This window comes from Sturnira hondurensis, unplaced genomic scaffold (assembly GCF_014824575.4).
Source record: "Sturnira hondurensis isolate 20B ecotype Veracruz unplaced genomic scaffold, ASM1482457v3 Scaffold0015659, whole genome shotgun sequence".
In the NCBI taxonomy this organism is placed as follows: domain Eukaryota; kingdom Metazoa; phylum Chordata; class Mammalia; order Chiroptera; family Phyllostomidae; genus Sturnira; species Sturnira hondurensis.
Window position 1 is genome coordinate 15,219 of NW_028088290.1, and position 11,661 is coordinate 26,879.

The following is an 11,661-nucleotide window of genomic DNA, read 5'->3' on the forward strand; positions in this document are numbered from 1 at the left end:
ATTTATTTCCACCCCCAAGCTTTTAACTTCTGTTGGTTGAGTTGTTATTGTATTTATCTCATTGTATCTCAGAGAGTAGACATGGCATGACTCATCCACTGGGCAGTCCCACCCCATTTCACACTGCATCTAGCCACCACAGTGCATTTCCAGCACTGACCACCTAGAATAGCTCTAGTTAAGGATAAACTGAAGGTCATCTTTATGCAGCCCAGACGATAGAATAAAAGAAGTGTGTTGTCTTAGTGTAGGGAGTATAAAATAACTTGCAAGTTTATCTGAACATAGTGATTTGTAATGACCTGGTCCCTGTGCCTTCAGGGAGATAGCCCTGGGGACCATCCCTTTTTGCTGTACTCACTTTTGTTCTTGTAAGTAATTTCAATGTGGAGAATTTCCATGTAGAGAGATATAGAGATATATAGATATAAATATAGATATAGATTGTAATGATGTTTGTGTGTATTTATAAGACAAGTATTCATAACAGACAGAAAAACAGACAAATGTAAGGGTACATGTGTGGTGAAGAAAGAGGAAACGACACAACTATTAAGAAAGGATATGTGGATGATGTTATTGATGATTGGTTATTTCCTGTGAGAAGTAAGGAAAATATAGATGTGAAATAAGAATGTTTATTGATGAAGAACTCACATACTCACTTGAACCTTCTGACTAAGCAGTCTCTGAAAGTAGCTTTCCTAGTTATTTCAGAAGCTGTGCTATTCTGAGTATAGTAACTGTCCCTACAAGCTCTAGCTAATCCTTCTCTTAAGCTTCTGAAAGTGAGTCTCTGTCTGCCATCCACCACACCATGTTCTATTATCAACTTCTATATAACAAGTTTCCCCAAAATTCAGTGGCTTAAAACAACATGCAATTATCTCACCATTTATGTGTGATAGAAATCTAAGCAATATGTGACAATCAAGATGTCACCCAGGGCTGTGCTCTCATCTGAAGGTTCAACAGAGGGTCAAATCTCCTTCCAGACTCCTGGTAACCTGAATTCTAATTGTGGGAAGGATTCAGTTCATCACTGGTTGTTGGTCAGAGGCTTTTATTTGTTCCTCAATATGTGAGTTTCTCAACAGGGCTATTTATAATGTGGCTTCTATGAGAGTGAGTAAATGAGAAAAAAGATGGAAAGCAGTATTTTTGTTACTTAATTTTGGGGGGAAATCATGTCATATGGCTATACCCTACTTATTAGAATCAAAATACTAGGTTTAGCCTACCCTCAAGGAAAAGATATTATATAAGGGCACACAAACCAGGAGGTAGGCCCTATTAATAATTGCCTTGTATGTAATTTAATAACAAATAATTTTCTATTAACCAAGTAAAAAGGGTTTCTGTCATCTACAAATGAAACCATAACTGAAGCACTCACTGTGAGTTATGCAGCTATATTCTGTGTGCTCTGTGACCCCATATGAGCCAGGTTGTAATTTTATAATTTTCTTTATATACAATTAATTTCATGAGAAGGGAGGCACAAAGGAATCTTTTTCTAATGCTTGATACATGACCTGAATTAGACTGGTTTGAATCATCTTTGACAAATAGTTCTCTGCATTCTTCTTTTTCTCATGTTCAAAATGGGGTCAATAGTGTATATCTTATTGGGCTACTGTAAGATGTTGGCTTTCTCTGTATTTCCCATGCTTACTAAAGTGTGCTTCCTTTAACTGTGGGTCCGTATTTTTTGGAATTCTGATAGTCTGAATTTGGACATGGTTTTGTAAACTTCTCTTTAAATATTTTTATACGGACTATCTATATGTCCTCCCTGATTATTTCATAATATGACTGTATTTCTATCTTTATGAGTTTATTTGAGCATTTCTCACATAGATCACGTATATATTTTTATTTGATTAGCCAAACATCTGTAAATCCTTATGTCTCCAATTTCTGGTTACTGGCACTTGTTTCTGCTGACTTTTACTCATTGGGGGTGCTTATTGGTATATTTTAAATGTTCGTTCATATATTTAATGTTTATGTAATGGATTATATTTCTTGGTATTTCAATGGGCCTTAGGAAACTTCCCTCTGGAGTGTGTTTGTTTAAATTTCGGCCAATAGCCGAGTAACACAACAGATTTGTGATCATTCAGATTCACTACCTCTCAAGGGTTTTGTCTTAGAGAAAGTCACTTGCTGAGTTTTCACCTTTGGCATACAAGAGCAATTTCACTCTAGGAATTGGCCTGTGAAAGGCCCCACACCTCCTGGCTGTCTGCCAATTTAGGCAAGCTCTCTGCTTCCCACTCTGAACCCTCCCTTCCACTCCAAATTCCAGGTGCTCTCTCCCTATCTTCTGGCTCCAATGTCCCAAACATTCAGACCCAACTCCTGAGTGTAATTCCTCATAGACAGTGAAGTATTAACACCTGGATCATGTGGTGCTTGAAAAAGGCCTAGAGAATCCTTTCATTCCCCATTACAGAAGTAGGTGCCCAAACAGTGCCATTCAACAGAGTTGAATCTGTTAAAAAGTCACATTCTGTCTAAAGTCACATTCACTGTCTCTGTGATCTTGGGAAAGAGGTTTATTTTCTGAAAGACTTTGCCAATTTCCTCATTGGCAAAGCTACAAATACCATTTCATCACTGTTGTTGAGCAGGTTAAACAGCCTGTTATAGTACCTACAGAAAATTAGGCTACAGGCAAATGATCAACCTTCTCTCTCTTCCCTGTTCTTACATAAAAAATTTCACTCTACAGATTTTAGGAACAGGTCCTACTACCTGCATGAAATCTTCCCATCTGCTCCAGACCATTAAATCCCCCCTTTTCTGATACAATACTTTTCATCTAAGTTCTCCTGTATTGTGATGCAATCTTTTCTTATTGAAAAGATTTATCACCCACAAATTATTTTAACTCCTTAAGAGTAGGATCTCAGTCCTGTCTCACCCAATCATGTTTTCCATTTTCCTACCATAGTGTTGGATGGAGAGCAAACAGCACTTCACACAGAGCCTAGTATTGAGTTAAGTGGGTCTTATGCTGGGCAAGTCTCTGACTCTCTAGTACTTGGTATTCTTCTTCAGAAAACAGAGATATATTTTGCCTTAAAATAATAGATATTGTTAAAAATCCTCACCTGAAACTATTTTTATTGATTTTAGAGAGAGATGAAGGGAGAGTGGCAGAGATGTGAGAAACAAAACATTGTTTATCATTTAGTCCATCATTCACTTATTTTATGATCATTATATCTGAATTCAATTTATATTCTGAATCTCTATCCAACAGGGTGGTGAGTAATTCCAATTTTAGCTATTGTAGGAACCTCATTCTCTTCTTGGAGTATTACCAGATTTATATATACTTGAGTGGTCTCCAGAAAAATGAGAAAAAGAAAATTCTATCTTTTACATTTAAACATTATAATCACTGACATTTGCATTTCTAAAGCCAGCAATACACTTTCATGTCTAGTATCTCTCTATTGGGCTTCCAGAGAATTGAGAATTAAGAATCCTGGTGCCTACAGTATTACTTCCCAGAAAGATGATTTGGCCATTTATTGTGGTCACGACATCACATCAGGATCTAGACTGTCTGGTAAATGCAAACATCTCTGCCTCTACTCATCTTATGAGAGGAAAACTTTATTATTTTGAGGCCAAATTCTTTTCATTTTCCATAGTAATATTCCCATTTTTGAGTGTACATTGTCCTTTTCTTTCTCAAGATCCCAGTGTCTTTCTGGCCATTTCTAATTTCTGCCTTGCTGTGATTATTCCTTATGGGAACAGGACACAAAGCTTGCTACAAGGTTGGTTGGGGAAATAGGAAGGTACAGTTGAAAAAGCTTTAATGAAACCATAGGTTAAAATGTACAAAACTTTACATTACACATTGCCAAGTAAGAGGGTCCTATTCCCAAGACTATAAATGCAATAATTTTACAAGAACATAGAAGACAAATATGTGACCTGCATGCAGTTTCAATGTGATCCTAAGGCAGGCTTTGTTTAATTTGCATGGTGTCTGGGAATATACCCTGAAAATTCTGAATCATCAATTCACAAGAATCTATGAATTCTTATATTCTTAGTGGTGCTATTAACAATAGCCAAGTGCTAGAAACAGTGCCCATCAGTAAATGAGTGGGTGCAAAAAACTGGGGTACATTTACAGGATGGAATTCTACATGGCAGAAAGAAAAAAGGAGCTCCTACCCTTTGCAACTGCATAGATAAAACTGGAGAGCATTATGGTAAGTGAAATTGGCCAGTCAGTGAAAAACAAATGCCATATGATCTCACCTATAAGAGGAATCTAATGAACAATATTCAGGCATGGAAACATGAAACAGACTGACAGTGACTAGAGGGGAGGGAGGATGGGGAAAATGGTTGAAAGGAGGGGAAGGGACTAGACAAAGAACATGAATGAATGACTCACAAACAGGGACTGCAGTGTGGGAGTTGACTGTAGGAGCAGGGGGTGGGAGGAGGAAGGCAAAGGGGGAAAATTGGAACAACTGTAATAGAATAACAATAAAAATGACTTAATAAAAATTATAATAGCACAATTGAAAATAGTTTTTTTAATGAGAGATATAATAGACACTAATATAAGATAAACTGGATCTTCGTTCTCTTGGGAAAATCAGTTCGTCTGAGGCACCCTCAGCTTTCAGAGAAGACCACCTCACCAGAAGGGCACCTTCCCCACTCCAACTGTCAGGGGGAACATTCCTTGGCTTATGATGAGTTGAACTGTGGGGACTGGCCCAGAACCTGAGTACAAACCAAATTATTTCAAACAAATAAGCTATTAGTGAAAAATTTAATTCTTTAAATCTGAGATTTTTTCTTTTGATTTTCAAACATTTGCTAAGTATAAAAGATTAATATCTGCATATTGTGTCTACATTTTATTATAGTTTTCAACAAATATGTTGACCACATGGAGTTTACTCCTGGGACACTTAGTCAAACCTATGCTATAAATTAATGGTGAAGTAACTTCTCTGGACCTTCAATCTATAATTCAATGGCCCCCCATGTTTACCCCATTTGTATTTCCTTCTAGTATCTATTACTCTTAACAAAAGGTATTTTGAATGCATTTAATGTGTATTTGTACCTCTTTCATTATAATGTAAATTCTGTTGGGAGATAATTTTGTCTTTTTTTCTCATCACAACATCCCCAGCATCTATAATAGTGTTTGATACATAGAATTGGTCCTCAGTAAATATTTATGTTGAATAATTATGTGGAATTATTTGATGAGGTAAATAAGGGTTGTTGCATGGACATACACAATTACATTAAGTACTTTATTCTACTTTATGCTAGGTAGTATTTTAATGACTTGTTAAATATTCATTTAGTACAAAAAGAATACGATGTAGAAATAATCATTAAACCCATTTGGCCATGGGGAAAATTAAGGCATAGTTAAGTTCTTGCATGAGATTGACAATTAAAATATTTATTCAATTATTGTGGGCTCCATAATCTACATTCTCAGCACTGCCACATAGCATACTTTATTTTTTTAATTATTTTTGTTGTTGTTGTTCAAGTACACTTGTCTGCATTTACCCTCCACAATTCCCAGCCATCCCCACCTCCATCCCCACACCAGACAATCGCGGTTCTATTCCCAGTCAGGGCACATGACTGGGTTGCAGGCCAGTTCCCAGCAGGGGACTCATGAGAAGCAACCATACATTGATATTTCTCTCCTTCTCTCCTTCCTTTCCCCTCTAAAGATAAATAAATAAAATCTTTTAAAAAATTCTTAGTACTTGATGTATGTGGCAAAACATTTTGTATTCTGGCTTGGCTTTCTATTTAAAATTCAGTGAACTGATGATTCTTTATCGCATATATTTAACTCTTTGTGTGCTTTCTCTTTTGTTTTATATTCTTACTTTTCAGTTCCAATGAGTGGTGAAGCAAATGTTTTATTAGCACAAGTCTGCTGTAAGCTAAGGATCAGTGATCTAAAAACATTTCAGGAAATGACAATAATCACTGTCATTTAGTATTTATTTCTAGTAATTATTTTCTAACAATAAAACACTTATGGAATAATAATATTAACCTTACAGGTAAGTGTAATCATTATTTTTCAATCTCTGAACACATCTACATCTCCTATATAAAAAAAATAAAAGATGAGGCCAACTTGCTTGCCATTTCAACTGCACACCTAAGACAAGTGTGAGAGGCCAGAGCTAGTGAGTCTTTCTAGTACAAGAACTCATGGGGAAAAATCTTTTGAGAAAGGGCTGCCTTCTACATTAGGCTTGGTGAAGGCATATATTAGCAACTTAAATCTAAATGGTTTATGTGGAGAGGGAATAGGAGGAGGAAGGGAGGAAACTCAGCTGGCCTTTCACCGCATTTTTAAAATAAAAGGTAAAGGCAAGGAGAGTGTAGAATTCTACTGGTGTCTTGTTACTTGGCTAGTGTTACCTGGATTTGAAACTATGAATCACCTAGGGGTGAAAATGGGCACAAGATGGGTATCAGCAGCAGTTGCTTCCAAAGAAAAACCTCTGACATTCTTTTCTGAATGTAAGAATTTGGAGTGTGTCATAGCAGAATGACCTCTGATTTTCAGGAAGCTAACAGAAAAATCATGAAATCAACTCTCTCAGATTGCTCAGTGACCATATGTAGGTAATTCTAGAATGAGAAGCAATCACATATAGTAGATGCCTCAAGATTCAAAGTCATTAGGTGATTCCTCAAGACTACTGAACCTCATGGAGAGAAATGTTTTTTGAAAAAGACTAAAATGATTGCTTCCTTGTTAGTGAATTGAGAGGGGAAATATGGCTGTTTTTATCACATAGGGGATCTTTGTGTTTCCGACAAAGTCCTGATTCAGAAGAGGAGGCTGTTCATACACTCATTGGGCCAGAATGCAATAAACACCTTGCTGGATGACCTATTAGAGGGCAAAGTGATTAGCCAGGAGGAGAGATGAAAATGGCACTGTCATGGATAAGGCTTGAGTCTTTATTGACCTTATTATTGAAAGAGGATGCCAGGACTGCCAGACATTTATTAAGCATCTCTATGAATAATATCCTGAACTTTCACTAAAGATGGAGCAGCATCTGCACTAAGGTAAGGCCCAATGATTCAACCTAAGCCCTAGTAGTCCCTGTATCTTCAGCCCAGTATGTGTCATTTTTATTTGTCTTGTCAGTTTAGTATAAGATTTCTATCATCTCAACCTCAGACCTTATTCCTGTGTGGCCCTAGTACATGTTCCCTTGTCTCTAGAGAAGACATAAGCTCTTTATCTACCTATCAGCTTGCTCTTATTTCATCTTTCTATTAGTGTACTTTTTAATATGTGGTAAGCAGTTAAATGGGCCAGGTAAAGTAAGTCACTAGAGCAGAAAGCCTTAGGTGCCTGGAATGAAAAAAAACTAGGAAAACAAGGACCCCAGGGTAAGCATTCTTCCCTAACATATCATTGGTCATGCAGTTTAGAACTCCTGACCTTTTGAATCACTGGTTATGCAGTTCAGACCTTCCCCTTACCTTTCATCCCTTGCCATGTTGCTAGTCATGTAGGTTATATCCCCTAGAGGGGAAACAAACAAGGAGGTCAGGGAATAGCTCTTAGGCATTAAGCCTCCCAATGAGGTTCTGACCTGCATCAAATACATCCAGGCCTCAGTTGTATTTCAGCTCCAGGCTCAGAAAAGCAGCAAAACTAGACAAGTGATGCCAAGACTGACCTTAGGGTCAGCTACATTGACTAATGACCCCCTGCTCTGGCACCAACCAATCAGTGGAGATCACAACCTTTCACAACCCCGAAAGCACACACTTGGAAAGCTGATAAATATTATACTGGGATCCTCCCCTAACACCTCCAGGTAAATACCTTCACATAGAGGCTCTAGCCTGCTCTCCCCCAACCCCACCCCTGAGCATGATGGTGCCTTTCTCCCCTACCTCCCCTGCCTCTTTTCTACAGGTGCATTACCTTTATCCTTCTCTATCCTAAGTTCCAAGGCCCCTTCTTTTTGCCTCTGTAACTTGTTTCCTTTGCCTATTTATTCAATAGCTCACTTCTCATACCTCTGTCACTTTCTACATAAACTTTCTTACAGTTTGAATCTTGACTCTGAATTCTTTCCTAGCCAGAACTCAAGTACCAAGTTTGTTGAACCAAGATCTGGTCTGAACCCACCAGTCCAACACAGGTCAGCATTCTCAGTGCCACTGGCAAATTATGAAGTGACAGCAGAATTGTTGGAACAAATTGAGTAAAAGAATAAAAGTACATTAAATTACTGCATTTGCATTAAATTACACATGGATTCTGCTTTCTAGTCAACTCCTCTGATTCTTATTTTAAGCAGTATTTTCCACTTGCACGTGCCAGTCTTTGGGTGGTTCATTGAGAGCTACCCTCTCTACCACCAATTCTCCTAAGAACCCAGTTCCAGGTGCTGGTATCTGAGCTGGCCCATTCTTAAAAGTTTTTGCTTCCTTCACAGAACAAAAATGGAATCTCTACTGGACTATCTGTACCAGAATACCAGCATTTCCCAAAGCAATTTCATAGGGAGAGTTATTAGTTATTGAGGAAGAAAAAGAGTCTTTATTAAAATAAATGTCTAAATAATAAGTGTCTAAATTTGTTAAAACTAGTCACCATCTAGTTTTAATAAATTTCTCACTTTTTTCCAATGCTTATTTTTTATTCTCCCCCTCTCAATCTTAGCCAATGATAATCCATGAATAACAATGAAGACCGTGGATAACAGTAATCTAATTGATTGTGTCACCCCTCCTCCCTTTGCTTCTTGTTCTGTTTCCTTACAATGCAGTAGACACACATACAGCTCACTTTGGATTCTTCGGTGATGGAGAACAAATGACACCCTCAGTTAGAATCTTCAATAGCATTGACTCTTTCTAATGCACTAATTTTTTGGCTAGTTTCTTCTATTGATGATAACTAGTCAGTGTAATAAATAAACCTTCCTTGCACAGAGAACACCAGATAAAATCCATGGAAAAATATTCCATTGTCAGAAACCAACCTCCCTTCAAAAATGTTCATGAAAATACTGACAGTAAACACTGTCTATCAAGCCCAAATATGCAGGGTGGAACAAGATAGGGCTTGCTGCCTGAGGAATGATTTGTGGAGTCATCATAGCATTATGACACGTCACAGCTCTGCGTGCTTTACAACAGGGAAATAGCCATTCTTTTTGCCTAAGCTATATTTTCCTTGTACATAGAGTAATAAATAATGAAGTATTACTTTTGAGAAGTCTTGAGAGAGTTTCTATTTTTCATAACATGCTATCTCCTAAAATTTTCAGCATAGCATTTGGCAAAGGATTGGGTGCCAGGAACTGAAACCAAAATATTTATTGATTTTTTTCAGGTTTGGGCAATTTTAATGAACTTTTTATAAAGCAGAAATAAACCTCAACATGGTTATTTTCATTTTTGAGTTTGTCAGTAACAAGTTGGGAAAAAAGTCATTTGGGCAGATACCAAATGCAGAGGTGAAGGTTTTTAATGCTTCTCTCCACCTAAGATATATATACTACTGACAGTTTGTATTTGTCTCTGAGATACCAGAGATTGTGGTCAGTGTTCCATTTCCATAATGGGTAATAATCAGACAGTTTCTCTGAAGAAACATACTTTCTTGAAGAAATGGCAGGGCTGGGAATACAAGAAAGAAAACTATACTTGAACAAGAATTAAACAAAAAAATGTAAAAAAAAGAAAGGGTATTTTGAGTATGGTCTGCCAATATGCTCAGTGATCAATAGCATAGTTTCAAGGTCAAGATAGTTCTGTCATAAGCTCTACAAACATTTGAAAAGTTATTTAACTTTTCTCAGGCTCAGTTTTCTTATACATAAAATGAAATTAACAGCACCACCCATGCAGAATCCCTAAGAGAACTAAACAAGCTTGTAAACAGGTAACCCTAGTATTTGCCATTGAGTGAAACAGCAATAAATTTTGAATGCAAATATAATAATTTTATTGTTATTTTTATTTATAGAGACACAGAATCATAATACTGAGAAAAGGATAAAAAGTCCAGGAAATTAGAATTATAACCCACATTGTAGACACCACAAATAATTTTTTCTTAACTCCAAGTAAAGTTCAAAAATTACAAATAACCGAATCAATATAGTAAATACCTATCCTTTATGTGAGGATTACATGACTGGTATAATGCGCTTCTAGAATACCCGCATCAGTGAAACTTTTAGAGTCAACAAGGGTCTGAGTGCCTTTGCAAGTCCCACTGGACAACAGCAGCCAATCATCAGTGATATTTGTGCAAGAGGACCGTTTAACTGCATGCTTCTGCAATGAATCTTTGCAAGACAGGCTTCCTAGCGTAGGTGCCACTTTTATTCGTATTTCTTTCCCATAGCCTAGTCATCTTTGAACTTCACAACTTGGTGTTGGAAATTGTTGTCATGAATTTGTGGTCGGTTTCAGAGCTACCAAGACATACCCATTCGACAGTTGAGTTTTAAGACATCAGCAAAATCCATTTTTCCAGATAGTTATACTTTGTAATATATCATTATCCAGCTTAATAAAGAAATTTCTAATAAAGAATACCAAGTATATTTAGGGAAATAGCCATTAGAATCAATAAGGAACTATTTAAATACTTTCACCTTTCCTCAGAAACCCATTCTGGAATTGACTGTAATTTAAAGGCTCCCCAGGAGTATTCCTCCCTCATTGATAGTGAATGGTGCTTCCAATGCAAGTACATCCTTTGAGGCCTTCTCCCTTGGTATTAACCACGGATTCACAAAGTAATCTATGGTGAGAAGACAGTAGAAGTTTCTCAGAGATGGATTCTAGTCTTCCCTCATGGAAGCTCTCTCTGAACTATTTCATCCATTCTCATGGCTTAAGTTTTCATCAATACACTACTTTGCCTACCTCAAATCTCAAGTTTAGACCACATTTCAGAGTTTCCACCATCTCTCTTTAGCTTCCTACCTGATATTTTCAACACCCTTGAACATGCCCAAAGAGAAACTCATCATTTTCCTTCAATTTACCCCATCTATAAATAGCACCATCATATGCCTACCATTTCAAACAAAAACTATAGGTTCACCCTGGACTTCTCTTTCACCTGCATTCTTAGCTTTCAAGCAGTGACAACTTCTTTCATTCTTTAACCACTGCATCCCAATTTTTTCACTCTTCCTAACATCACCCTATTTTAGAGTCCATGCTCCTACAGTATCACACCTAGTATGCTCTACAATAATATTTATTTCTGTCTTATTTTAAAATCTATTATCTTTCTTCACTGGACTCTTAAGTTCTATTGAGGACAATAAACACGCCTGTCTTCTTTATACCTATAGTCCCATAGATATATTACAGCTATGAACTTCACTCATAGTTGTGCTCATGCTTCATCTGATAGGTTAGTATGTTGTATGTTCACTTCCCTTTGTCTCGTTATTTTATAATTTTCCTTGTGATGTCTTCCTTGACTCTGTTGTTTAAGAGTATGTTAATTTTCACATATTTTTAAAATTTGCAATTTTTTCTTTGGCAATTGATTTTTATTTTCATTTCATTGTGGTTGGAAGAGTAATTTGACATGATTTTATCTTCTGAAATATG

At 36.9% G+C, this 11,661-nt stretch overlaps 1 pseudogene; it reads left to right on the top strand.

The window, feature by feature from the left end:
• Positions 1–518: 518 nt before the first annotated feature.
• LOC119000410 (caspase recruitment domain-containing protein 18-like) lies at positions 519–7,118 on the top strand (annotated as a pseudogene).
• Positions 7,119–11,661: the final 4,543 nt, after the last annotated feature.